The sequence below is a fragment of the Chrysemys picta genome, chromosome 3, assembly GCF_011386835.1.
Source record: "Chrysemys picta bellii isolate R12L10 chromosome 3, ASM1138683v2, whole genome shotgun sequence".
Taxonomy (NCBI): Eukaryota; Metazoa; Chordata; order Testudines; family Emydidae; genus Chrysemys; species Chrysemys picta.
In genome coordinates this window covers 8217183-8243505 of record NC_088793.1, presented here as the reverse complement: position 1 = coordinate 8243505, position 26323 = coordinate 8217183, and the positions used below count along the sequence as shown (strand labels likewise).

The window sequence follows — 26323 nt, the reverse complement described above, 5'->3', positions numbered from 1 at the left end:
GTTACGGGAGCCAGCAGGTGTAAGCTCATAATGAATGGAAACAATCTACGATTCAGCCGCTTCTTGCCAAGTGTTCACTCACTAGTGGAAGTTTTCCCCCACTGTCAGCCTTTAAGAGTTTTTCTCCTGAAGATTTAGAGGTCACATCTCCTCTGCTCTTCCTCCCCAAAATCATCTTTGTCTCTCTCTCTCTCTGCAGGATCTTACTTCTTTTTGTCCCACAAAATGGTGGAGGAACCAAAAGGAGGCAGGAAATCTTGTAAATGCATCACATATATCAGCTAAGCCCTCCCTCCCCATCCCCCAGCACGCCTGGCGGCTGTTATTTAAAGTATGAAGCAAATGCTTTTAGAAAAGATTCCTAGGTTTGGACACTTTCCAATGTTAGTAATGTACAGTTGGCAGAACAAGCAGTTTGCGGCTGTGGCAACAACCTGAAATTCATCTGCCAAGACAGCAATAAATGTAGCAGAGGAAGGGCCCAGAAAGTTAATTTTTCAGCACTCATCTGTCCCGCAAAAGTTTTTAGATTTTGAGTTAGTGCAATGTTGTGAATGCTGTTTTTCAGGCCTTCGATAGTGCTTGAGCAAAGTCCCTTAGACAGGGACGAGAACAAAAGCTCACTGCAGTCATTTGGGCCACACACAACATTGGAGTGAAAGGGAAAAAATAATTGAATCCAGGTGTCTTGTTGAACATAATATTTTTAATAGGCTTGCTATTGTGAGCATGCCTGGAGGCAGCAGAGCTGAGATAGATTCAGAAGTTCGGAGTTTCCTAAGAATTTGGGAACTTGTCCCATAATGAGTTTGGTGATGGGGAGATTTTTGTTGGATGAATGTGGGGCCACCTGATAGATGCAAGTCACATTGCTAAGGGCTTTGCAGGAAGGCTTCCAAATGTCATGGTGATGGACCCATGAAATAACCTGGATGGTACTGATGCACTTACCAAATGTAGATCAACCCATCCAAGGTCCTGTCTCCCCCATAGGTCCATTACACAGATCTGTGCCACTTCTCTTTAAATCAGCTTGCTAGAGAAGGTATTAATAATTAGTTGAGATAGTAATCTTTAAAAGAAGTGAGGTTTTTACTCACGAAAGCTTATGCCCAAATAAATCTGTTAGCCTTTAAGGTGCCACCAGACTCCTTGTTGTTTTTGTAGATACAGACTAACACTGCTACCCCCTGATACTAATCTTTAAAAGCTGATCTAGAGAGGCAGGATGTACATCCAAGAAGGTCCTGCTTCTAAGATTTAATCAGTCTTTGTTTTGCAAATCAGTCGGGAGGGGAGAAAGAGATGACTTTATGGCGATAAGGCCCTGCTTGCTGTACAGTAGAAATGGTACATTTTATAGTGCTTTGTCCATGTTACTTTAAAAAGACCAGTAAAGGCAGCGTGGTCTGTAGGAGTGAACACTGGGTAGAAAATCAAGAAGTGCTGAGTTCTAATCCAGGCTGTGTAGCTGACTCATTCTGTGGTCTTGGGTGAGTCACTTTACCTTTACGTGCCTCAGTTTCCTCATCTGAAAAATGGGTAGCATATTTACTCACCTACCCCAAACAAGTATTGTAAGGATTAATGTCTGTGCAGTATTTTGAACAGAGAACATGATAGGTAAATGCTATCTATTATTGTTTAGTTGCCTACATAGATTATAAACTCTTTGGGGAAGGGCCATCTTTTTGTTACATATTTGTACAGTGCTTAGAACAGTGGGGCCTTAGCCCATCACTGAGACTTCTAGGTTCTATTTGCAGAATACTGCTACTAATTATCAAGTGGTGGGGCCTCCATTATTCCCCTGGGACACTGTTCCAGAGGTTAATGGAGTCAGGAAATGTTTCCCAATTCACTCTGATTTTTCCCTTTTTTAATTTCATCTCTTCACCGCTCATTGCATTCTCTTCCCCTTCCTACCTTCAAACACACACTTTACAATTCTTCTGCCTCCTTGGTGTTTATAACCTTCAAATGTTTGCTGGTTGTTCTCATATCCTCACTTACCCACACTACTGTATACAGATTCAGCTTATTTAATTTTCCGTCGCAAATCCAACCCCAATGATTTTATTGTTCTTTCTGAACTCCCTTCAATTTATCAATATCTTTCTGGCAGTGAGATGCCTAGGACTGAACATATTGTTCCAGGTGAGGTCACCCCGGAGCCAAATACAAAGAGACTTACTTTTCGCTCTAAGACAGGATGCTGCTCTGCTCTGCTGGGATGTGTGTCTTGGTTTGAGGAAGGATATTTTTTTCCGAATTTTAAATAAATAAATTCCTTGTGTGAAGGCACTAACCTTTTGTGTTACAAAATAAATAGCGAGAAAGATTCTGGAAGGACGGGGTGGGGAAGTCCCTGGTGCTGGTGGATCTGTTGTCAGAGAAATGGTATTTTTTCTCTTTTAGACATACCAACCTTGACTGTGTCCCTTTTAAGACAGTCACCCAATCTTTTGCCCCAAACACCTCTCCATTGATAGGGTGCTTAATTTCTTTCCAAAGTGGTAGTTTAAATGCAGCATCTTAATAGCATAAATCAAATAGTATTGAACTTTTGATCAGGATCTACAAACTCTATCATCACCACAGAGGATTGTCCTTGAAAACCCTCCTAACATGCATTGCAAGTAAATCTACAGCAAAGAATATTCAAGGGGGACCACCTTTTTTGCCTACTGTATTTGCTTTTTTGCTGTTTGCTTTCTTCTGCACCTGCTATGCTGTAGTACGTCATTAGCGCTCTGTGGAGATCAATGTTTAGAACCACAGTTACTTCTGTGTTCATTAGTTCAGCAGGTGCATCCCCCTGTTCTGTGTCCATAGTATTTGGTACGTCGACTATTTAGATAGCACCCGGTAGCCCCAGTCAATTTATCCCATGGTTGCCAAAATAAAGGAGTTTATTCCATGGCTATTGTGACCGTGTTCATACCACTTATAAATAAGCAACTATGAACTATGAACTCGCAGGCTGTCCATGCAGACAAAGGGGTTCTCATGGCAGAAGGGAACCCCTGCCCTCCTGTATGTGGTATGGTAGTGTTAGGTTCAGTTTGCAGATTTTTAATAATAATATTTCTGTTACAGTGCGGCCTATAAAACCACAAATCAAGTGAAGATGTTTTAATAGTATGGTGGACTAGGAATTATTTTCTCTTATAACTATTCATTATTGTACCAGATATGATCATTGTGCTGTCAGCGTCCTCCCTCTGTTTTTCACCTGCTATCATGTCGTATGTTTAGACTGTAAGCTCTTTAGGGCACTGTGTTTGTACAGCATTTAAACCAACGGGGCCTGATCCTTCATTGGGCCATCTATACACTACCTCAATATAACTGAGTTTCTTGTTGGGTGGTGGTGGTGCAGTAACACATACAGTTGGCTTTTAAGAAAATAAAACGTTTGAGTGAATCTAGCATTGGTGAAAGGTGGCAGATTGACAGTCCTGGACTGTCTGCTTCCATCCACTGACCAGGTTCAGCAAGGCCAATGGTGGTGTGAGCTTTCAGAAGCTGCCCTGCTGAAGCATCTTCAGTCTGAGTTGGGGGAGACCTTGTCAGGGACAAGAGAGGAATTTAGCCTCCATGGTTCATTCTGTAGTAACAGTGATGATAATATTTGCAGGGTTCTGTGTATGTTTATTAAAGATCTTGAAATTAAACAGCACAAGAATACTGGGAGCAAATATTATATGCACTCTACAGGCAAGGAAACTGAGGCACGGAGAGGCTGCCCAAGTTTACACCACAAGCCAGTGTCAGAACAGAGATTAGCATTCTGTGAGACTTCCTAGCTCCCAGTGACGTACTGGAACACTAGGCCTCAGCCCTAATGGACTGTACTGAGATTGTCCACAAGGGTTCCAATTAGTGACCATTTTTATGAAGTTTTTTGCAATGTGGACATTTATCCCATATGAACTAGACTGAGACCCACCAAACTCATTTTGTACATGAAATTCTGCATTCTGGAGCCTTGTGCTGGGCCTGAAGATTGGGTGGAGTGCTTTCCTCCTCAAGATTTCTTTCTAAATGATGTCAAGTATCAAAGAGGTAGCCATGTTAATCTGGATCTGTAAAAGCAGCAGAGAGTCCTGTGGCACCTTATAGACTAACAGACATATTGGAGCATGAGCTTTCGTGGGTGAATCCAAAGAAGTGGGCATTCACCCACGAAAGCTCATGCTCCAATACGTCTGTTAGTCTATAAGGTGCTACAGGACTCTTTGCTGCTTCTAAATGATGATTGCCAGTCAATATCCACTCTGCTGTGGTCACTTTCTGTCCAATTTCTATCTGAGTAGCCTTTGAGGATAAATTTATTATTATTAGCAAACAAAACCTATGGTTAGTGACGGTTAAGGTAGCAGCAGGACACACCTTATACATTCACAACCTGAAAAGCATGGAAATAAGAACTTGAGGGAGAGACTTGCGCACATTCGCATTGCCTGTAGCATTGTTGATAACCTGCTCCAGCATTCTGTGTGTCTTTCATTTCTGTCCTCAACAGACAGCCAAAAGCAATACATACCCCATCTTCGTCAAACTCCGACTCTAACAAAAAACCACTGACCTCCTATGCTTTTGTATTAATTATGTCAACAGATCAGCACGTGTCGCACATTCCATGAATTTGGAAAGCTGTTTTGCTGAACATTGCTAAGGTCACTGTAATGGTTTTGTGCTAGAGTGGAAGCTTGATGAAGTTGGGATATGTATGACTTTAAGTGAGTTGCTCAAGTTCACATGCTGAATCTGTTAGAGAGCCAGGAAATAAACCCAGATTTGCTGAGACTCAGTCCAGAGCCTTGAGCACAAGATCCTCTTTCTCCTCTATTCTTCTGCCATTCTAACTGCTTTCTGATGTTAGTCTCCATGTCACACAGCATTCTCATATCTTTGATGTTTGCGTTCAACTCAATGAGTCATGTGATGGCCTGTTGTAAGAACACAATGTTGTTACAGCTATTAATGACAAATGGGGAAAATACCAAACAAACTCAAATCCACAGAAATACAAATTCTAATGGTTGTTACTCAGGCGGTCACTTGGTGTTAATTTGAATCCAAAGTAGATAATGACTGCAGAACACCAAGCTGGGATGCCAAGTCTGTGGCTGTGGAGGAAACCTCCCAATCCTTTCCTGGGAGCCCTGTTTCTCTCTGGTCATGGTGTGTGTCTGGAGGGAGAAATGTCACTCTCTTCTGACTTAGAGCCAAACCATGTGATCTTTACTCTTTGGCAGGGTGTCAGATTTTTGCAGTTTGAGCCTAACACAGCCACACTTTCAAGACAGTGTGACTCAACCAAAGCGCTTGTTGTGTGAAAGGTGACACAGCAGGATAAATGTTCAGCGTCCGGTTTTGGTGGAAAATATGTACTTGATTCCCAGCACCTTCTGCTCAGAACATGTCCCCTAATTTCAATTAGTGTCTCTTCTCCCCCCTTCCAAATTAAAAATGTGTTTAATCTTGTCTGATAGAGTCATAAAAGCTAGAGATGATATTTGGTCTTGTCCAGTCTGTCTCTGAGGCACACATCCCCCTGCCTTTGGAGGGTATTCCACAGCCTGATAGATCTCAGGCTTGGTCTACACTAAACCCCCAAATCGAACTAAGGTACGCAACTTCAGCTACGTGAATAACGTAGCTGAAGTTCGAAGTACCTTAGTTCGAACTTACCTCGGTCCACATGCGGCAGGCAGGCTCCCCCGTCGACTCCGCGTACTCCTCTCGTCTAGCTGGAGTACCGCAGTCGACGGCGAGCACTTCCTGGTTCGACTTATCGCGTCCAGACAAGACGCGATAAGTCGTACCCAGAACTTCGATTGCCAGCCGCCGAATTAGCAGCTGGGTGTAGACATACCCTCATGGTCAGTATGTCAGCCTACACTTTCTTTTACACACAGAATATAAGCCCATTTCTCCTTTCTTACACTCTGAACAATTCCTGTCCCTTTATGGGCCATCTGATTGAGGAGTGATGAGGAGCTACCTTGTGCCTTGGGAATCTCTGAGAGGGATTTTCTGCCCTAACCCCTCGCTTAGGATGATCACACCCAATACACCTGCTGCAGTATCTAGTATTGTGTAACTTCCTACTCAAACATGATGATCACTTGCTACATTACTTTTTGTCAATTACCTTCCTTTATGGTTTGTCAGCTACTTTTCAGTTTGTGTAATGTCGTTCATATTCAAAATGATCTAAATTATCTTTTCAAGTAAGATTTTAAGACAGAAAAATTTCTCATCCACTGCATTTCTTTCATCCAGTCATTTTGTAATTACGTACCAAAAGATTAAGATTTTTATAGCATGGTTTCATCTTTATAAAACTCAGGGAGGTGCTCATGGTTTCATTATGCTCTTGTCACTGGCATAGTTTCTTCTAAATATTTCACTGAAGATTAATGTCAAATGTATGGATTTATCTTACCCCTCATCTGTTTGTTGTATTCACCTCTCATCTACCACCACATACTTAGATTATAAGTTTTTGGGGACAGGAACTGTCTTTTCGTTATTGTGTTTACAGCACCCAACATGATGGGGCTCTGATCCTTGATTGGGGCCTCAAGGTTCTACCTCAGTACAAATAAGAAATAATAATAGTGATGGATGTTAATTATCAGGACCTCTCATTTCTTTTTGGGTGGGGGAGGAGGGGGAAACTGGTATCACATTTACCTTTTTTCCCAGTCTCTCTGGTATCTGCCAACTTCTTCAGGCCTTTAAAAAAAAATAGCCAATGGTTTGGTAAGCATATTTGGAAATGATTATAAGATCCTGGGAAGTTTAGCATCTGGACCACACACTCGCATATACAGTATTCAGTTTTCCAGTATTCTTGATCTGTTGTATCAATAGGGATCTTAGTCATATCCATTTCTTTATATTGTCTTATTAAAGAATGATTTTGTTCGAGCTGTGGAGCAGCCTTTTAAAATCCTTAGAATTGCCATTCATTTAATCTCTCTCCTCTTTCCAGTATTAGTCTTTTCTCCTGATAGTCTGATAAAAATTCCTGAATCCCTCCAGCAGCATTAACTCATAGTCTTGAATTATCTGTCTGTAACTTCCCCTGCAAGCATCAACTTATTCTAAATATTCTTGCTTGGTTACTTCTACCCTTTGCCAGGATTGTTGCCTTTAGTTCTCTGAGCAGTCCCTCCAGATGCCCGTTATGGCTACTGCTTTATCTCTTGCATTTTTCTTTTTCAGAGGAATGTCTGTTTTGTCTTAATTATGTTCTCTTCTGAAGGTTCTCTGCCTTTCCTTCCCTCACCAGGATCCTTTAGACCAGTACTCAGAGGGGATTCTTAGAACCTGGATCTCCCCTCTTTTAAAAAAAAAAAAAAAAAAAAGGGGGGGGGGTGTGATCATCGATCTCCAAAGCCTTATCCCCACCTTTTGTACCCTGCAGAGGGGGCACTGCAGGTCCAGGGTCCATTCATGGGAGTGGAGCAGAGAATGGGAAGGCTATGGGGAAGGGATAGTAGGGCTGAGAAGATGCATTGTGTTCCCCCTCCCCCCTCCAGTCCTCCTCCCCTGGGGCAGCTTCACCCGATTTGCCGACTGGAGGTTCATCCACAGGGCCCAGCGTAACTCCGTTCCACTGAACGGAGCCATCCGCCACAGGAATCGGGACAAGCGATGAAGGAAATGTGGCTACGCCAACGAGACATTACCCCACGTCCTGTGTAGCTGCAAGCCCCCTTCCAGATTCTGGCAGCTGTGACACAGTGCCATCCAAGATCACCTGGTCAGACCCATCCCACCACCTGTAGGGAAGGTTGCTGTAAACTCCACCGTCCCCGGAACCGACAGCCAACTGTGACCGGACATCGTCATTACCAACGAGGACCGGAAGAAGATCATCCTGGTAGACGTCAATGTGCCCTTTGAGAACAGGACCCCGGCCTGAGCTCGAAAGGTGGAGAAATACACCCCGCTGGCTGAAACCTTGAGAGCTAGGGGTTACCAGATTCAGACACGCGCTGATCATCGGAGCCTTGGGCTCATGGGACCCCAGTAACGAGCGAGGGTTGAGAGAATGAAAAATTGGTCAACGCTACACTCGGCTGATGCGGCAACTCAGGGTGTCGGACGCCATCAGGTGGTCAAGGGACATCTACATAGAACACATCACCAGTCATCGGCAATACCAGGAGGGATGATGAGAAGCGAAGTGGGGAAAGTAACTGAAATACTTCCCTCGTGGATTGTATTTTCTAAATGGACAACCTACCCTAATTCTCAATTACTGAGGGACAATCTTCACTCATTGATACATTTTGCTTTCCACAACCAACTCTCTGTACAACTTTTCATGAGTGATGTACCTGAATACTTGGATGCTAATATCTAAACTGTATTCATAAATTTATTCTCCTAAATTTGGGTTATTGCTGATTATGTACTCTATGTACCATATGACTTTTAAAAATAAACTTCGTATTTGCGGATAATCTAAGCACTATACCCAGATGTACACATGCTCTTTTCTCAACCTGTGTATTATATAATTTTAACATTAGCTTTAATAAAATTTTTAAATCTCTTTTGAGGAATGTCCCTTCTTCCAATGTCCCTGGAGTGGCAGCAGCTAAGTGGAGGTCCTGAGACCAGGGAAAGGTTTCTAGGAGCCAGCACTAGCATGGAAACCTAGTGAGATCTCTGGGCAGATTGCCCTGGCCTCCAGTGATCACTGATTTCCCAGGTTTGTGGATGGCCACCACTATCTCTTCCTTAAGGGGGTTGGGATAATTCACAATGGAATGGTCAGGGAGAAACTCAGCAATGGGACCTACATCCAGATTTCTTTCCCCTGAAATCATGGGTAAAACCTTGGGTTTTACTCCAGGAGGGGATGATTCAGGCTGTAGATTAATACTCCTCCTGTTGCATCATGATCTCTAAATCCTGGACTAAATTCTGTACTCCTCACTTGGGAACAATTTGGCCCTAGGTTTCACAGTCCCATACAGTTTGCTTTCCTGAAATCAAATACTCTTATATTCAGTGAAGCAGTTCTGAAATCAAGTGCCTCATGGTCAGCAGCACGAAGCTTCACAACCAGTTTCTCCCTGTCATTAAGAAGCAGATCCCTTGTGTCAATGGGAATTACTCGCAGTTGGAGAATAGTGAGGTTCTACTTTCTGGATCATTATGTAGGGAATTGCCAGACTGGATCAAACCTCTGAACCACCTAGCCCAATATCCTGTCTCTCGACAGTGACCAATACCAGATACTTCAGAGCGGTTACATCATCTCTGTATAGTTTAGGAACTCTGATCCATTTTTTACTCTCCTTAAAAAAAAATTAAACTATCACTAGAATGTAGTCTAAATGAGACCTTATTCACTCACCTGCCTGCCAGAGACCTGCACGGATAACCTCTGACAATTTCTTGTCATGGTTTTGCATTTGTATGCTTTAGTCACCAATGGTAATCCCAGTCAAGTGTAATGTGTTCTGTTTAATAAGCCAGGTAGACAAAATATCTAGAGGATCTCTCTGCTGGAATGCAACTGCTCTTGGGATTTTGAAATTCACACATCATGCTCTTGCAGTAAATAAAGTACTGTAGCAGTGCATTGACTATGAAGTGCTATGTTCAGAAAATAGAGAAGCTATAAATTATTTATAAATGTTGTTCCTTAATTCTTAACCCATATCAGTTCTCTTGGTGTCTCACTAGAAAAAAGACACTCAAGAGGAAAAATCCCGTGAGATGTTATCTTCAAAGATGCAAAACTACAAGAAAAATCATTTTTCTCCTACGTAGTCAGAGTCTCTGCATGTATTGTATGTGGGCCTGATCCTGAGCAGGACTGAACACCCAGAGCTATGTTGAAGTTATTGTTAATTTTAGATAATGGGCATCTGTTAGGATTAGATCCTTACAAGAGAGCACATATGAACTAGATGATCTGTGTTATGCGTAGAATGATATGATTAGGTCTGTTGCCTGCAACATTCAATCTAGAGAATCTTAAACTTCCTGTCTTCGCTGAAATGCACATTTTCTTTTGTAAAGTGATTTGTGGGGCAATAAAAGTTGTCTGCTAACTACTGATTCTGCTGTTTAAGGTTAAAAGAAATACTATTAATTGAAGAAGTTAATTAGGTACTTGACCTTCATCTGTATGCATTGAGTAACACCAAGCACCACAGGCTTTGTAGCCTAAACTGGCTTTGCTGTGACTTTGGCATTAATATCATGTGGTTTTAAGTTACAATATATGGCGATAGTCTAGAAATGGAGCCTTTGAGATTTGTATTTAGAGCAGGATGACAGTCACCCTTGTGCAGGGGGCCAGCACATGGCCTATAGCACTTAAATGTTGTATATGCCTCATGATGGCCTTCTGTACGGGGTGAAATTTCCTTATTCAGTAATTTGCAAAACCTTGTATTAGGCCTAGGTCTAACAGGTATTCGTGTGAGTGGGTGAGGCTCACTGTGGTGTTAGAGCTGGAGGGAGGCGATCACTTCAGTCTGATTCTCTTACGTTGTAAGCTCGTTGGGACAGGGACTGTCATCTCATTAAGTGTCTATGATGTCTAGCATAAAGGGGCCCCGATCCCAGATTGGGGCCCTGAAGTACTGCTTTCAAATAAATCATAGGAGTTTAACATACAGGTTTTGTTAAAAAACCCAAACCCAACAACAGAACGTTGTATGAAAAGCATTGCAAGTGGAAATGGCTCCTGGAAATAAAGTAAATTCAAACTTCTTTAAAGGTTTTTAATTAAGGGATTTTTAATTAATTAATTAAAACTGCATGAAAGGTTGTCGAGTCTAAAATTAGATTGTAATCTCTTCAGTGTACAACTGTCAGCCTGATTCTGATCTCTGCAGTTTAAATGCATTGATTTTATTGGCGTTACTCATGATTTGCATTGGTTTAAGGGGGAATCAGAATTGGGATCTATGCATTTGTTCTATAAAAGGCAATTAGCAGGCTCTAGAATACAATGTACATGATAATGGAGGCCTGATCCTGTAACATGATGGCTATGAGTTGCCAAGCATCCTCAGTTGTCTTTTGAAATCAATGGGAGTTTGGGGTGCTGCCAGGGGGAGGAGTTGGGGGTGCAGGTTTTGCCCCAGTGTTTGCAAATCAAACATTGCAGCATTTTGCTAGTGCAAGAGGACCAGAAGATAGCATTGGCTAGTCAGTGTTCTTTGTCTGATCTGAATGAACGGCAGTCCGTGGGCAAATGGGGCACACGGTGAAAAGTAAGTTTGATTTTAACCATTATTCCTGTTTTAATAATCAGCATAGCTGGCACACTTTTTGTTTTTAAAGTGGGTTTTTAACTGGACAATGTTCTTGTCTCTTGAGACCTGTTCATTGTGGCTGACTTAATTAATAAAATTAAGTTTATTGTGTGGTCCAAAATCATTAGAATTTGCAAACATTGTTTTTGATTAAAAAAAATTACTTGTAAAGTTACTTTCATTTTGATCATTTTTTTAAAAATAAACATTAAAATAAACCTTTATAACCTGTTAAGACTTTGTTTATTATTTGTACTATGGTAGTACCTAGAGGCCACAGTCAGGGAACAGAAGCCCATTACACGTATGTAGTCTTAAAAAGACAATCCCTAAGGAGTTACAATCTGGGTTAAAATCAAGACTTAACAGGTGGGTGAAACAAACAAATGAATGTGGGCAAAAGGGAGGTAGGCGTTACTACAGACTGCGCTGTGCTCTGTAAATAGTTTCCTCATAGAGATACTAAGAGATTTCAGTGGGGCAGAGGGGCAATGTAGGCACTCATCTCCCATTGCTATTCAGTTGGTGAAGGTTGTCCAGTGGGAGCCTGGTGCCCAGCTCCCATTTGTGCCTTGGAAAATATCCTCATCTGTCAGGAGTCCTAGCTGTGACTAGATCTGTGAATTGCTGTGATCTGGTTTCAAGCATCGTCCAGCCTATGTATGCCTGGATTTTTAGTTCACGGGCAGGCTGAGAATTTTTGGATAACCGAAAGTGATTAAATGCCGGAATTGTTGTGTGGATCAAAACGATTTTGCCAGCAAAGTATCCATTCCCTCTGCTTTGTCCTCTTAATCTTGGTGGATTCCCAGTGTTTTCCATGTGGATGAGTGAAACGATAGGAAAGGATGGCCCAGCCTTGATAAACCAGTACGTGGCTGCTGTGTCACTGACAACAGTAAGGGGGTCATCTCTGTTTTTTTATTTTGCTTTATATGAAAGACATAGGTTGAAACAGAGTGAGGTGGTTATCAGGCCCAGTCCTGCAAACATACATGAGTCAAGTTCCTCAGGGCCCAATTTTCCATTGCCCTGGACCTTGCACAGTCATGTAGACCAGTGTGAAGTCATGAAGTATGCCTCGTTCTCACATGGTAGCATTTTCCACCCATTTTGCACTCACTGGGCACTGGCAGAAATGACTGCACAAGATGCAAGTCAGCAGAGAATCTGGCCTTTGGTGTTTTCAGGATGAGTACCTCTGTGTTGTGGGGAGTGACTAATTCCACATGTTATACCACAAGTCCCATGTAGAATGTTCCTGTGAAAGAATTCTGGGTATGTCTCACACTCCCCTTCTCTTCCCCTCCATTTGAGTGTAAAATAGTAAATGGGTTGACTCTCTGCCCACACCTTGTACAGACATTTGTAAAATCTGTCTCTCTGTATCCTCTGGAATCTCTTTTCTATCAGGGATTGATTTCAGATACAAACTCCCCCAGGTCAGTGCTATAAAAATCTCTGCCTGTGCTGTAACACCCGGCAGTGTGCTCTGTATGTGTTTATTTTATAGAGCCATACCACCTATGAAGCATGTCAATAAAATTCTCATTCCTGCGCTGACGATTTTAATCTAGTTGACAGTTTAAATATAGAACAAGGGGAAGGGGAGGCTGCCGATAATCTCACAAACTTCCCTGAATGTTGCCTTTATTTTATAACTCTACCAGAACATTTGCTCATTACCTCTTGAAGCATTAAACATCTTATATTGTCAAGGGCTAATAAATACTTCAGCATCTCACTGTAAGTCATCATCAGGGCCGGCTCTGGCTTTTTTTGCCGCCCCAGGCAAAAAAGCCTCCTGCTGTCCCCCGCCCCTCCCCAGCGCGGCAGGGGAGGGCACCGAGCCCGGCCGCAGGCCGCTCTCCCCGACCGGCCAGAGTGCCGGGGGGAGGGCGGTGAGCCTGCTGCGGCTCCGCTGGCGGCCGGAGCCCCGGGAGGAGGGCGGAGAGCCTGGCCGGGGTTCTGCTCTCCCCAGTGGCCAGAGAGCCAGGAGGAGGGCGGAGAGCCCGCCGCGGCTCCGCTCTCCCCCGTGGCCAAAGCGCCGGGGGGAGGACGGAGTGGCAGCCAGAGCACCGGGGGGAGGGCGGCGAGCCCGCCACGGCTCCGCTCTCCCCGGCGGCCAGAGTGCCGGGGGGAGGCCGGAGCGCCCAGCCGGGGCTCCGCTCTCCCCGGCGGCCGGAGTCGGAGCATCGCGCCGCCCCCCTCCAGGTGCCGCCCCAAACTCAAGCTTGGTGGGCTGGTGCCTGGAGCCGGCCCTGGTCATCATCATCAAACACAGAGTTTACTGAGGACCGTTGTGCCAGCCACAGTGACCGTGGTTGATGGCGTCACACTGGGCTTTGTATAGTGAAGTTCCCAGATCTGGCGCAATCCTGTGAATCCACAAATCTCTGGGGTGGCCTGGCAGGCGGCGCCAGGTGGGATCAGAGCATGCACCCCTTTGCGTGTTGATGGAGAGTTTGAGAGCATGGTGTGCTGGGGTCTATTTGTCCATCTTGGCGAGATTGCCATAGAGCGTGCAATGCCAATCTTGAATATAATGAGCATTTGAAGGAAGGCCACACATATCTGTGAGATTGACATTTCGCACAAAGTCGGACCTCAAGATCTGGCAATGACACGGACCATGGAATGCCTCTAGCTGCTCCTGGTCTGCCTGTGAGAGGGTTTGGGTTTCTGACCCATATGGTAATACAGGTAGTTTGATATATATATATATTGAACTCTGTCTCATCACAATGATGTTTGCATCCATAAATGAGACATGAACGGCATGCAGGAGGCAGGGAGACCTAGTCACTGAGCAATATCTGGTTTGTGGTGACCAATTTATATTCTGCTTGGAGCCAAGGTAGATGAACTTGTCAATGCTCTCCATGATACTCGACCCCACCTGCACAAGGGGTTCTGGGAGCCCAGTTCTGAAGTTCTGGACCTTGGGCTTTTGCCATGAGATGTTCAACCCCATAGTGCAGGTAGCGTCTTGGAGGGCAGGGCTGAAATTCTCTGTTTTCTCCACAAGCAGGGCAGTGTAGTTGTCATAGTCTTTGTCAGTGAACACTTCTTGATCAATCTTCATTCCTATGTCTGGAGTGATCAGTCATAATCATCAGTCGATAGCCTAAGAGAATAGTGCTGGGATGAGAATGCATCCCTGCCACACACCCGAGGTTGTGTAGAAATGCGGCAAAAGCCATGAACCAGGGCTCACCCTCGCACTGGTACCGGTATGAAGATTGCTCAGTAGATTTAGCAGAACATCTGCAATGCCACCTCCTTTCAATGCAAGTCACAGTGCTGACCTGTTGACCGAATCAAAAGCCACTTTGATGTCAAGAGATGCCACGTGAAGTGAGTGGTTAAATTCTTAGTGCAGCTCAGCCAGAAGCATGAAGAGAAGGACAGAATCCATAGTCACCTGCCCACCAGTGAAACCTGGTCGCTGTGGACAATGATGTCAGTTAAGGAGTGGCTGCATCTTACCAAGCAGAACATGAGTGAAGACCTTTCTGGGCACTAATAACAGGGAGATTGGTCTGTAGTTGACACCCTTGGTGTGAGATTCTTTGTACAGGTGCACAATGACGCTGTCTTTCCGTTCTGCTGGTACTTGGCCTGATGCCCACACTTTTAAGAGCAGTTGATGCCGCCTAATGCGCACTGGTTCCAAGGCACATTTGAGCAACTCAGGTGCAATGCCATCTGGTCCAGAAGCATGTCTATTCCATAACATTCGGATGGCCTTTCGTACTTCCTCGGGTGACAGAGGATCAGTGTTTGTCCCTGGGTCTCCAGTCATGTGATTTGCCAGGTCACATAGCTCTGGACTGTAGTCAGCGGGTGTGTGGCTCCAGCACTTTTTTCATAATGTGTTTTCAGTTGTGCAGGACCTTGTCTGTCGATGAGCAGGGAGAGCCATCTGATTTTGTGATGGGGATGTTAGAAGGCTGCTTAAGGCTGCCAGCCAGGCTCATGATGGCTCTGTGGGCAGGATGCAGATTGTTGTACTGTGGGCTGTCCTTTGCTTCATCAGTCAGGAGTTGATGGAGATCTCAGTTACACTTTGACATGGCCTGGAAAATGTCTTTTAGCTATTTACGTTCTTGGACATTTTCCTGCTTACGTGTTTCTTCCTTTTTCGCTAATATATCAAAGGCCTCTTCAGAAAGCCACAGTTTCCTGCATGACTGTCTGAAGCCGATTGTTCCAGCAGTTGTATGTGATACGGCATTATGTATACCACTTCCGGTGCTCTCCATGTCATCTCAGAGGGTATCAAGGTTATGTATGTGCTCTTTGATGGCCTGTGTGTATTTCACAGCTTCAGCAGGATCTTTGGATGTATGCTGGACATTGTACAGTAGGTGGATGTCTGGTTTGCAAGGATTCAGAAAATGCACTTAGAGCTGAGACACAACTAGTCTATGGTCTGCAGTTGTGGTTGCTTCTGCACTGCCAAAGACCTGGTGAGATTTCACTGCAGAGTGGTTTCTGATGAGGATGTGCTCAGTTTCCTTAATGGCACGTCCATTGTTTGCAAGCCAGGTCCAGCGATGGTTGTTAAGGCACCCAGAACATAGCTCATAACAGACACGCCCTCAGAGTGTGTGGTGTCCTTTGGGGAACGTGAACCAAGTAAACCTATCATAGTTTCATAACCAGTTCCATTGCAGCCAGTCACGTGATTGAAATCTCCAAGCACTAGCACTATGTCATGAGAGAGAGTTGACTAGAGTTTTGCTGCTAGCTGGTGGTTGATTCTATCCTTTCCTTCAGGTGATGAGTCTTCTGTTGGAGCACAGGCCTCAGTGACAGATAAATGTCCGATGATATTGGAGCTCAGTAAAGCATAAGCATGGAGAGATGCCATTCCATGTGGATAAAGCCTGTGCTACAGGTTGTTGAATAATAAGTGCCACACATTGAGTTCGGTGTGGACCATCTGAGTAGAGGAAGGTTGTTTCTTCCATAGTAATTTGAGTGCTTTGTGCTAGACAGGTCTCTGCAATGTCAATGAGTACAGTCTTGTAACTGAGTTCTTAAACGAGTTGTCTTGTGCACGGTGCTGTTCCGTGTTAATAGGTTCCATGTGTGGGTACAGCACGCGCCTCTAAGGTCTGATTTGGGCTTCTTGGAAGTTGGGATCATTTAGGGCTGCTTCTTCCCTAAATGGGGAACTTGGCCTTCATCCTCTGGGTCCATCGAGTGAACACCAACATTACCCTGAGCAGGGATCCTTATCGGGTATTACTGATCAGGGCCATTCAGATGTGAGGCTCATGTGGGCAGGGATGACTACTCCCTGACGTAGGCCAGCCTACACCATGATTACTCACTGTCCAAAAACTGTAACAAAGGGATCCTATGGGATGTAACATGCATGTGCACAGGGCCGGATTTCCAATTAAGCACAGTAGGCACGTGCCTAGGGGCACCGACGTTCTAGGAACGCCTTACCTCTCTAAATCTATGTGCAACGTGAAGGTCAGCTGTAGGCAGGGAGGGCACTGAAGATGCTATGCGTAGGGGTGCGTAAGGTGTAAATCTGGCCCTGCATGTGCAGCACACAGGAGAGCTATAACCACCTAAAGAAATGAGAATTCCTCCTACTACTACTTTTGCCTTATGCCATGCTGGGCTATGTTTCCTGTACTTGAGTCAATGCCTTTATTTTTCTGGGAGTGTGGAGAAAGGAGGAGGAAAAGAATCTCCTCTGAAGGTTCCTTTCTCACCACCACTTGGTGCTGCTGAGGGACGACCAGGACTTCCTTTAGGCTCTGTTTGCCCTAGAGACTTGAAACACTGGAACAGAACCAATGTAAGCACAGAAGGTGCAACATGTTCACACTACCCCCATGCTGTTTCAGATGGAGTTTTGCCTCGTATCCACTTAATTGGGATTTTACTGCTCTCTGGGTACCTGTTCTACAGCTCCAGACCCAGCACCCTGCAGTAGTGACTTCTGGGAGATTTCAAAAAGCCTTGTTGGGGCCCAGATCATGGGGACCTCTTTTGGGTCATGTCACTAGAAGTCACCAGAAGATGATCATTGGACAAATAGCATGCAACTGGTTTCTGGCAGTCTTGACCGCAGCTATAAGGAGAGCAGAAGGCAAGGAAGGCAGGCCACTTTGGCAGTGGCTGATGCCCTGCAGAGTGGTAAGACTGTATGCTCCATGGAGCTGTTGTGCCATTGATCTCCATTCATTCTGGCATCACGCTTGTAGTGGCTGACATACTAAAGGACCACCCAGTGGTTTAGCCTTGTTTAAATCTAGTCATTGCAAACAGTAGTGGGATGCCAGTGTACTGTACCCTGGGAGCCCTTCTGTATGTGAGCATCAAGTGTGTGACAGGCATGCTGGGGGGCCCATAGGAGAAACAGCTCCTTAATTGACCAGAGGGGATGACTGTTCCTTTTCTTTTCACTTTCAGTAGAGTTTTTGGCTGAACAAACCCTTAATCCTCAAAACACCCATGTGAGTTAAGTACAGGATAGATAAGAATCACATCACCCAATAATGAAATGCAGCTACCTCTGGGGTGGAACATGGCAGCTATTTGACAGTGCAGAGCAAGAGCTTTTTAGGATGCTGTTCAGCATGCTGCATTTTGCGGCACTTAGAGATCCATCAGCCTTATGGAAAAAGACTGAGGCCTGAAGTTTAGCCAGCCTCAGGACACTGAAAGATTTTAAATGATATTCGTCATCATTTCTCTCGCTGTTTAGTATGTCAGTGGTCCCCCCTCACTCCAGGACATGTTTTCCATTAATTAATTAAACTGCCAATCTCAGCTAACTACCTTTTAAATCATTATGTCTATATTATAATTAACAGCACCGCTGAACACTGGGGCTAAGGATTGGGCTCATGGACCCTTTGGTTACTAGTTTGTACTGAGTTTTGTACAGTTGCCAGACTAAAATGGTGAATTACATACATAGGCTACATGAACCATTTCTTATGAGAGCAGTTCTTAGTGTATCTCGTTTTTGAAATAATAGCTGATGTAGAGCAACTGGGTTTTAAAAATGAGTTGTTTTTCTCCGACTTTTCTCAGACTTGCATCTGAAGAAGTGAGGTTCTTACCCACGAAAGCTTATGCTCCCAGTACTTCTGTTAGTCTCAAAGGTGCCACAGGACCCTCTGTTGTTTTTCTCCAGCGATGAACAACAGTTACATGGATTCGGATGCAGAAGGCTGTGTGTGTTAGGGTTACTGTAACTGACCGGCAGTAACCCCATCCAGTTAGCAAGTGTTGCTCCTGTTGGGAAAGGGCCAAGTAGGTTCTGCTGACTCACTGAGGGAGGAGACTTGTTACTCCCTTGTATACCAGGGCAGTGAGAGTGGCTAGCTGGTGGTGGAGGATCTAGGATGTGGGTTGAGCAGTCCCCATAAAGGAATCCTTGGAACAGCCGAACCTGGGGAGAAGGTTGAAGCCGGACTTTATCTTGTTGATAAAGCCAGGCCGCCCGAAGAGAGGTGAGTTTGCACTCCATGCAGACTGTTCATGCACAGCAGGCTGAGAGAGACCACTGAAATGTTTCTGATAACGTGTTTATATCGGAGTGCTCCTGGGGTTTGACAGATGAGTATAGAATGAAAGATCCCTGCTCTGAGGAGCTAACGGTCTCTGGTGTACTACCTCATAGGCACTGGCCCACATTGGTGCGGGAGAGTTTGCGCCTTATGGAGCAGAAGTCCTTCCAGTTCTCCCTGGCGTGCACAGTGGGAGAGTGCACCTTCAGTGGTGCAGCCGCATGGGCTGATGCCTCTGTGTGTGTGGGGGTGGGGAGGGGTGTAGGAGGGTGGGGGTAGGGGGGTGTGGGTGGGGGCAGTGCCATTTCATTTGTTGTTAGTCGCTTTGTATTACAGTTGTGCCCAGAGGGCTTATTCAGGGATCAGGGCCCTATTGTGTAGGCTGTATACACATGCACAAAGAGAAGACAGTCCCTGCTCCAAAGAGTTTAAAAGTTTTGTGTTGCTCCCTGCCCCCTTTGGGGTGTCTCTTGGCTCATGGCTGCAATTATGCCTGGCAGCTACGCATATGTGTGTGTGTGTGTGATCTTTCACCTCTTGTTTGTCCACACAGCATCTGGGCACAGTCTGGTCCTATATTGGACAGGTTATTGTTGGAGAAGGTAGGAGTGGATGATCTCTTTCATAGCCATCTGCTGGCAAGTTTACACTTCCAACTGAGTTAACAGGAATGAATAAAAGGCAGTTCACACCTCTCCCAGAGCTATAGTTTTGTGCTGTCTCCAGACTCGGCAGACATCCTTTGTTAATTCTGTTTACCCTTGGGACACATTTTTTAAGAATATCTTTGCAACTTAAGTGAAGCTAACTTGATTGCTAACGTAAATAGCCGTTTCATGCCAGTAACTTTCATGGACTCGTTTGCATGTATACGGTAATACATTGAACTTCAAGATGCTGCACTTGTGTGGAAAATTGTAGAAAAGATTGTATGTTGATATAATTTATTGAAAAATTATATGTGATCAAATAATTTATAGAGTCTAGACCAGGGGTGGGCAAACTTTTTGGCTGGAGGGCCACATCTGGGTGGGGAAATTGTATGCAGGGCCATGAATGTAGGGCTGGGGCAGGGGGTTGGGGTGCAGGAGGGATGCGGGGTGCGATGGGGCCTCAGGGCACGGGGCTAGGGGGCTATGGACAGGGGTTGGAGTGCAGGAGGGGTTCGGGGTGCGGGCTCTGGCCGATGCCACTTACCTCGAGTGGCTCCGGAGTGGCAGCGGGGCTAAGGCAGGCTCCCTGCCTGGCCGTGGCTCGTGGGGGTTGCGTGGGGCAGGCGGCTCCGCCATGCGCTGCCCTCGCCTGTGGGTACCACCTCCAAAACTCCCATTGGCTGCAGTTCTGCGTTCCCGGCCAATGGGAGCTGCGGGGAGCGGTGCCTGCAGACGAGGGCAGTGCATGGAGCCCTCTGCCCCCACTCCTCCTCCCCGGGGCCACAGGAACGTGGTGCCGGCCGCTTCTGGGAGTGGCACGGGGCCAGGGCAGGCAGGGAGCCTGCCTTAGCCCTGCTGCGCCACGGGGCTGGCAATCCCGTGGGCCGGATTGAAAACTGACGGCCGGATCCGGTCTGCGGCCCGTAGTTTGCCCTCCCCTGGTCTAGACTATATTGTAATCTATTTGCCAAAGGGGAGAGTGAAGGTCATTTAGGGCTGAATTAAGACTGTGTGTGGAATCACAATATTGTCTTTTCTTGACTTGTGTGGATTTAGCCATGCAACCTTACATTTTTTAAAGAAATTAAAATTATTTTAAAAAGGAGATAAAATAATTGATTGTTCCTTTGCAAGTACTGTAGTAGGATGCATTTGCAGTGGTTGATCTCAGAGTTGACTAGAAAAGGCATATCTCCTTACTCCTATTCTCAGGTCAGTATTCAGCCCTCATTAATTTTGCATTCATTCAATAAGACATAATTTTCCAGATATAGTTCATTCAACCAGCCTTTTTATCTTAATAAGGCATCTAGGCAGTATTAATGTTTGGATACTCCCTAGAGGATGATGGAGACAAAAACAAAAGGAGAATCTTTCTATAGTGGCACTATTTTGTACTACTCTCTTTACTTTGATTGGTTTTTGACTTACACTGAAAATCCTAATGGCTCCATACAGACCAAAAAGGAAGGAAGTATTGTCTATTGGTTGTCAGAGTGGTGAGTGACAGGTAGGACTTATAGAATCATAGAAATTAAATTCAATGTTTTTAAATTAAATTAATGGAGATATCCTATCTCCTAGAACTGGAAGGGACCAGGTCATTGAGTCCAGCCCCCTGCCTTCACTAGCAGGACCAAGTACTGATTTTGCCCCAGATCCCTAAGTGGCCCCCTCAAGGATTGAACTCCCAACCCTGGGTTTAGCAGGCCAATGCTCAAACCACTGAGCTATCCCCAAATGTCTGGCTGGAAGGGACCTCAAGAGATCATCAAGTCCAACCCCCTGGACTCAGGCAGGACCAAGTAAACCTGGACCATCCCTGACAGGTGTTTGTTCAGCTTGTTCCTAAAAATAGCCTGTGATGGAATAGGCTTGGTTGGAAGCCTATTCTGGAACTTAACTATCCTTATAGTTGGAAAGTTTTTCCTAATATCTAAACTAACTCTCCCTTGCTGCAGGTTAAGCCCATAACTTGTCCTACCTTCAGTGGAATGTGGAGAACAATTGATCACCATCCTCTTTTTGACAGCCCGTAACAGATTTGAATACGTATCAGGTTCCCTTTCAGTCTTCTTTTTTCAAGACTAAACAGGTCTGGTTTTTTAGCCTTTCATCATAGGCCAGGTTTTCTAAACATTTGATCGTTTGTGTTGCTCTCCTCTGGACTCTCTCCAATTTATCCACATCTTTCCTAAAGCGTGGTGCCAAGAATTGGATACTGTACCCCAGCTGAGGCCTCACCACTGTAAGCAGAGCAAACGCCACTGAGAGTGGTGCTTACTATCATGAGTAATCCCATTGCCTTCTGGGGGTTTGCTCATGGTAATAAGCATTGTGCTTGGTACTAGGGGGTTGTAAGAACAGGCCCTGTTTGCAGTGGTGCAAGTAGAATTCATTTCCTGCTGGTACGCTGCTCCAGCTAAAGGGGGAGGGGCACGTGACCCCGCCCCCAGCCTGAGGCCCGCACTCTCCCCCACCCTTCCCCATGATCCATCCCACATTACCTGGGGGAGCACTCCCAGTGGGTGGACATGGCACAGCTGTTGTGTGGGCTGCTACGAGAAGAGGAGGGCTTGCTCTCTGGAACAATAGCCAGTTCGCATTCACACCTGCTTTGGGAATCGCCAGCAGAAGAGCTTCAAGCCAGCTCCCACTGACAGCAGAGAATATTATTTCAGACATGCTGGCAACCAAGCCTCACGCCGGCAGCTCCTGTGGCGCGGCTGTACCGCCCCCAGCCTGGCGCTCAGCTCTTCCACGGAGGAGCTGCCGGCGTGGGGTTATGCTCCTTTTGCCACTGCAGTTCCCGGGAGAGCCCTGTACCACAAGGCTCTCCCGGGAAGGGCAGCAGTGAAAGGAGCAGAACGTGGGACCGCCAGGCAGCCCTACGCTGGCAGCTCCTCTGGCGTGGCTGTGTCGCCCCCAAGCCCTGTCCTCTGGTGGGACTGCTGTACAGACACTGCAGATGACACTAAATTGGGAGGAGTGGTAGATACACTGGAAGGTAGGGATAGGATATAGAGGGACCTAAACAAATTAGAGGATTGGGCCAAAAGTATTCTCGTCGACAAGTTAAAGAAGTATGGGCTGGATGAATGGACTATAAAGTGGATAGAAAGCTGGCTAGATCATCGGGCTCAGCGGCTCCATGTCTAGTTGGCAGCCAGTATCAAGCGGAGTGCCCCAAGGGTCAGTCCTGGGGCTGGTTTTGTTCAATAACTTCATTAATAATCTGGAGGATGGCGTGGACTGCACCCTCAGCAAGTTTGCAGATGACACTAAACTGGGAGGAGTGGTAGATACGCTGGAGGTTAGGGATGGGATACAGAGGGACCTAAACAAATTAAACGATTGGGCCAAAAGAAACCTGATGAGGTTCAACGAGGTCAAGTGCAGAGTCCTGCACTTAGGACGGAAGAATCCCATGCACTGTTACAGACTAGGGACCGAATGGCTAGGCAGCAGTTCTGCAGAGAAGGACCTAGGGGTTACAGTGGACGAGAAGCTGGATATGAGTCGACAGTGTGCCCTTGTTGCCAAGAAGGCTAACGGCATTTTGGGCTGTATAAGTAGGGACATTGCCAGCAGATCAAGGGACGTGATCATTCTCTTCTATTTGACGTTGGTGAGGCCTCATCTGGAGTACTGTGTCCAGTTTGGGCCCCACACTACAAGAAGGATGTGGAAAAATTTGAAAGAGTCCAGCGGAGGGCAACAAAAATGATTAGGGGGCTGGAGCACATGACTTATGAGGAGAGGCTGAGGGAACTGGGGTTGTTTAGTCTGCGGAAGAGAAGAATGAGGGGATTTGATAGTTGCTTTCAACTACCTGAAAGGGGGTTCCAAAGAGGATGGAGCTCGGCTGTTCTCAGTGGTGGCAGATGACAGAACAAGGAGTAATGGTCTCAAGTAGCAACGGGGGAGGTCTAAGTTGGATATTAGGAAACACTATTTCACTAGGAGGGTGATAAAGCACTGGAATGGGTTACCTAAGGAGATGGTGGAATCTTCTTCCTTAGAGGTTTTTAAGGTCAGATTTGACAAAGCCCTGGCTGGGATGATTTAGTTGGGAATTGGTCCTGCATAGAATATCAGGGTTGGAAGGGACCTCAGGAGGTCATCTAGTCCAACCCCCTGCTGGACTCTTTCCAATTTTTCCACATCCTTCTTGTAGTGTGGGGCCCAAAACTGGACACAGTACTCCAGATGAGGCCTCACCAATGTCGAATAGAGGGGAATGATCACGTCCCTCGATTTGCTGGCAATGCCCCTACTTATACAGCCCAAAATGCCATTAGCCTTCTTGGAAACAAGGGGACACTGTCGACTCATATCCAGCTTCTCGTCCACTGTAACCCCTAGGTCCTTTTCTGCAGAACTGCTGCCTAGCCATTCGGTCCCTAGTCTGTAACAGTGCATGGGATTCTTCCGTCCTAAGTGCAGAACTCTGCACTTGTCCTTGTTGAACCTCATCAGGTTTCTTTTGGCCCAATCGTTTAATTTGTTTAGGTCCCTCTGTATCCTGTCCCTACCCTCCAGCATATCTACCACTCCTCCCAGTTTAGTGTCATCTGCAAACTTGCTGAGGGTGCAGTCCACGCCATTTTCCAGATCATTAATGAAGATATTGAACAAAACCGGCCCCAGGACTGACCCTTGTGGCACTCCGCTTGAAACCGGCTGCCAACTAGACATGGAGCCATTGATCACTACCCGTTGAGCCCGACGATCTAGCCAGCTTTCTATCCACCTTATAGTCCATTCATCCAGCCCATACTTCTTTAACTTGGTGGCAAGAATACTGTGGGAGATGATCTCCTGAGGTCCCTTCCAACCCTGATATTCTATGATACAGACCCCTGGACAGGAGTCGCAGGCACGCAGCTGCGTGGAAGGGCTGGTGGCGGTACAGCTGCGCCGGAGGAGTTGCCGGTATGGGGCTGCCCAGCTCCTCCTGTGGCTTTCTTGTACGCTGTACCGGCTATAAATAGCTTACTGATGTGCCGTGCCGTACCGTACTGTCCTACTTGCACCACTGTCTGTTTGCAAGCTGCAGTCAACAGGGATCGACAGCTGCAAGGCTGCGTGTAGCTGAATGGAGACAAATAAACCTGTTGTATTCCTTTTACTATAGCAATCCTAGACAACATTACACAAGTTGTGTATTTCCTACACACGGTAACCAGGGAGGGACTTGGATGGGACACTGTGAGTATAGAAAGTTCTCTCCTAGTTGGGAGCAAGTCTGCAATGCCAATTGTTCCCTAGCTCCCTTTGATTTCAGGGGCCAGTGACACGTCATGTACTCAGCATTGGGCTTTGCCTCTGTTTTAATTTCTCCTTCGTTTCGGTTGTTCGCTGACTCCCAGAGCTCTCAGATCACTGCAGTGACTGAGTCCTCTGGGTAAGTCCAAAACCATTACACCACATCTGGAGCAAACAACAGTCTGTCCGTCTTCCCCCTTAGAACAGGGCTTGCTGCATCCCCTCTCCAGGTGCCAGCGCAGGGGGTTCCTGTGCCCACTCTTTACTCTAGGTTTCTGAGCCTGGGGAACCCTAAACAACTGAGCTGTCTACCTCCTATAGTCCAAATTGCTCTGGCTTCTTCCCTGGCTTCTTTCTAGGTTCTTACGCCTCCTGCTCTTGATAGAGCACTGATTCCCAGGTCTGCTGTCTTTGGAGTCTGCCCGGCCTCCCTCTGAACTACCAGTTGTTCTTATTTTCTCAGAAGGCCTAATCTTAATCATCTGATTCTTTGTCACCGATTTCCTGCACCCAGAGAGATGAGCTAAGCCGGGCATAGATGCAGCTGAGCCCCAGCCCCCATAAAGGGGATCCCCCTGTGACAGTTTTCATGTAACAAAGGTAGAAAATTAGAAGTGCGTGCCAAGCCTTGTGACGCATGGTGGTTTTCTGAAAACCCCAGCAGCTGGAGTCATGTGATTACGTCAGGATCCCACACGTCATTTAAAATAAAGGTGTCTAGCCTTCATGATTGTGGAGAACACGTTGAAAAATATGACCTCAAACAGCTTAAAAACCAGGAGACAAATATAAAGCCCCCCCCCCCAAATGCACTAGTTTTTTAAATTTCATGATGTTGAAGCCAATCTCATTATTTGGGGGGGGGGGGGCGGCTGACTCATGATTTCTGAGTGCTTCGTGTTGGCAGTGCTGCAAACTGTTAATCAGAAATTCTGAGAGGCTTGGAAAAGATGAGGCACATCCTCAGGTGATGTAAACTCGGTGTAGTCCCATCGACGTCAGTGTCGCTCTGTTGATTTACAGCAGCAGAGGATCTCATCCTGTATTCCTTGCACTGGTATTTCCAACCCTGTGCCTCATGTAGAGTAAGCTTTTCATATATTGTTTTAATTCATAGATCAAATTGCTACCCACCTCCTGGAGTAAAAGATCAAAAAATCCTCAACCTCGGAACTGTTCACTTCCTTGTAATATTTTATGAGAATCTGATACTCAGAAGACGAAGGAGTGATAATACAGAGCAGTGCTTTCCTGTGCTGCCTGTTTCTCGTACCCTATCACTGGAATATCTGGGTGCTGTGGTGGGTAGGCAACAAACAGTTCTGCCAGCACATCTCAGTCGTGACTTACAGCATCCCCACCTGTCCTAACCCAGAATGCCAGTCACACTGAACTAAGTGGCAGTTCTGTGATCTGGACAGACGTGCTCTGCAGACCAGGCAGGACAATCTAGCTCTTCCTTATCCTTTGTTCCCGGCTCCCAGTTGAAGTCAGTGGGAGTCTTTTGTTTGACTTTATTTGGGAGTTGGACCGGGTCCTGTAATCG

General features: G+C 45.9%; 1 protein-coding gene across 21 annotated transcripts in view; it reads left to right on the top strand.

Moving 5' to 3' along the window:
- NCOA1 (nuclear receptor coactivator 1) overlaps positions 1 to 26323 on the top strand; it is a 338341-nt gene that overhangs the window by 209691 nt on the left and 102327 nt on the right. The window contains exon 1 of one of the 21 annotated variants that reach the window (XM_042848887.2): positions 18645 to 18799. The exons of the other annotated variants lie outside the window; for them this stretch is intronic. The gene's annotated coding sequence lies outside the window, so the exon portion shown is untranslated. Of the gene's footprint in view, positions 1 to 18644; positions 18800 to 26323 lie in introns of those variants that run through there. 21 annotated transcript variants of the gene reach the window in all.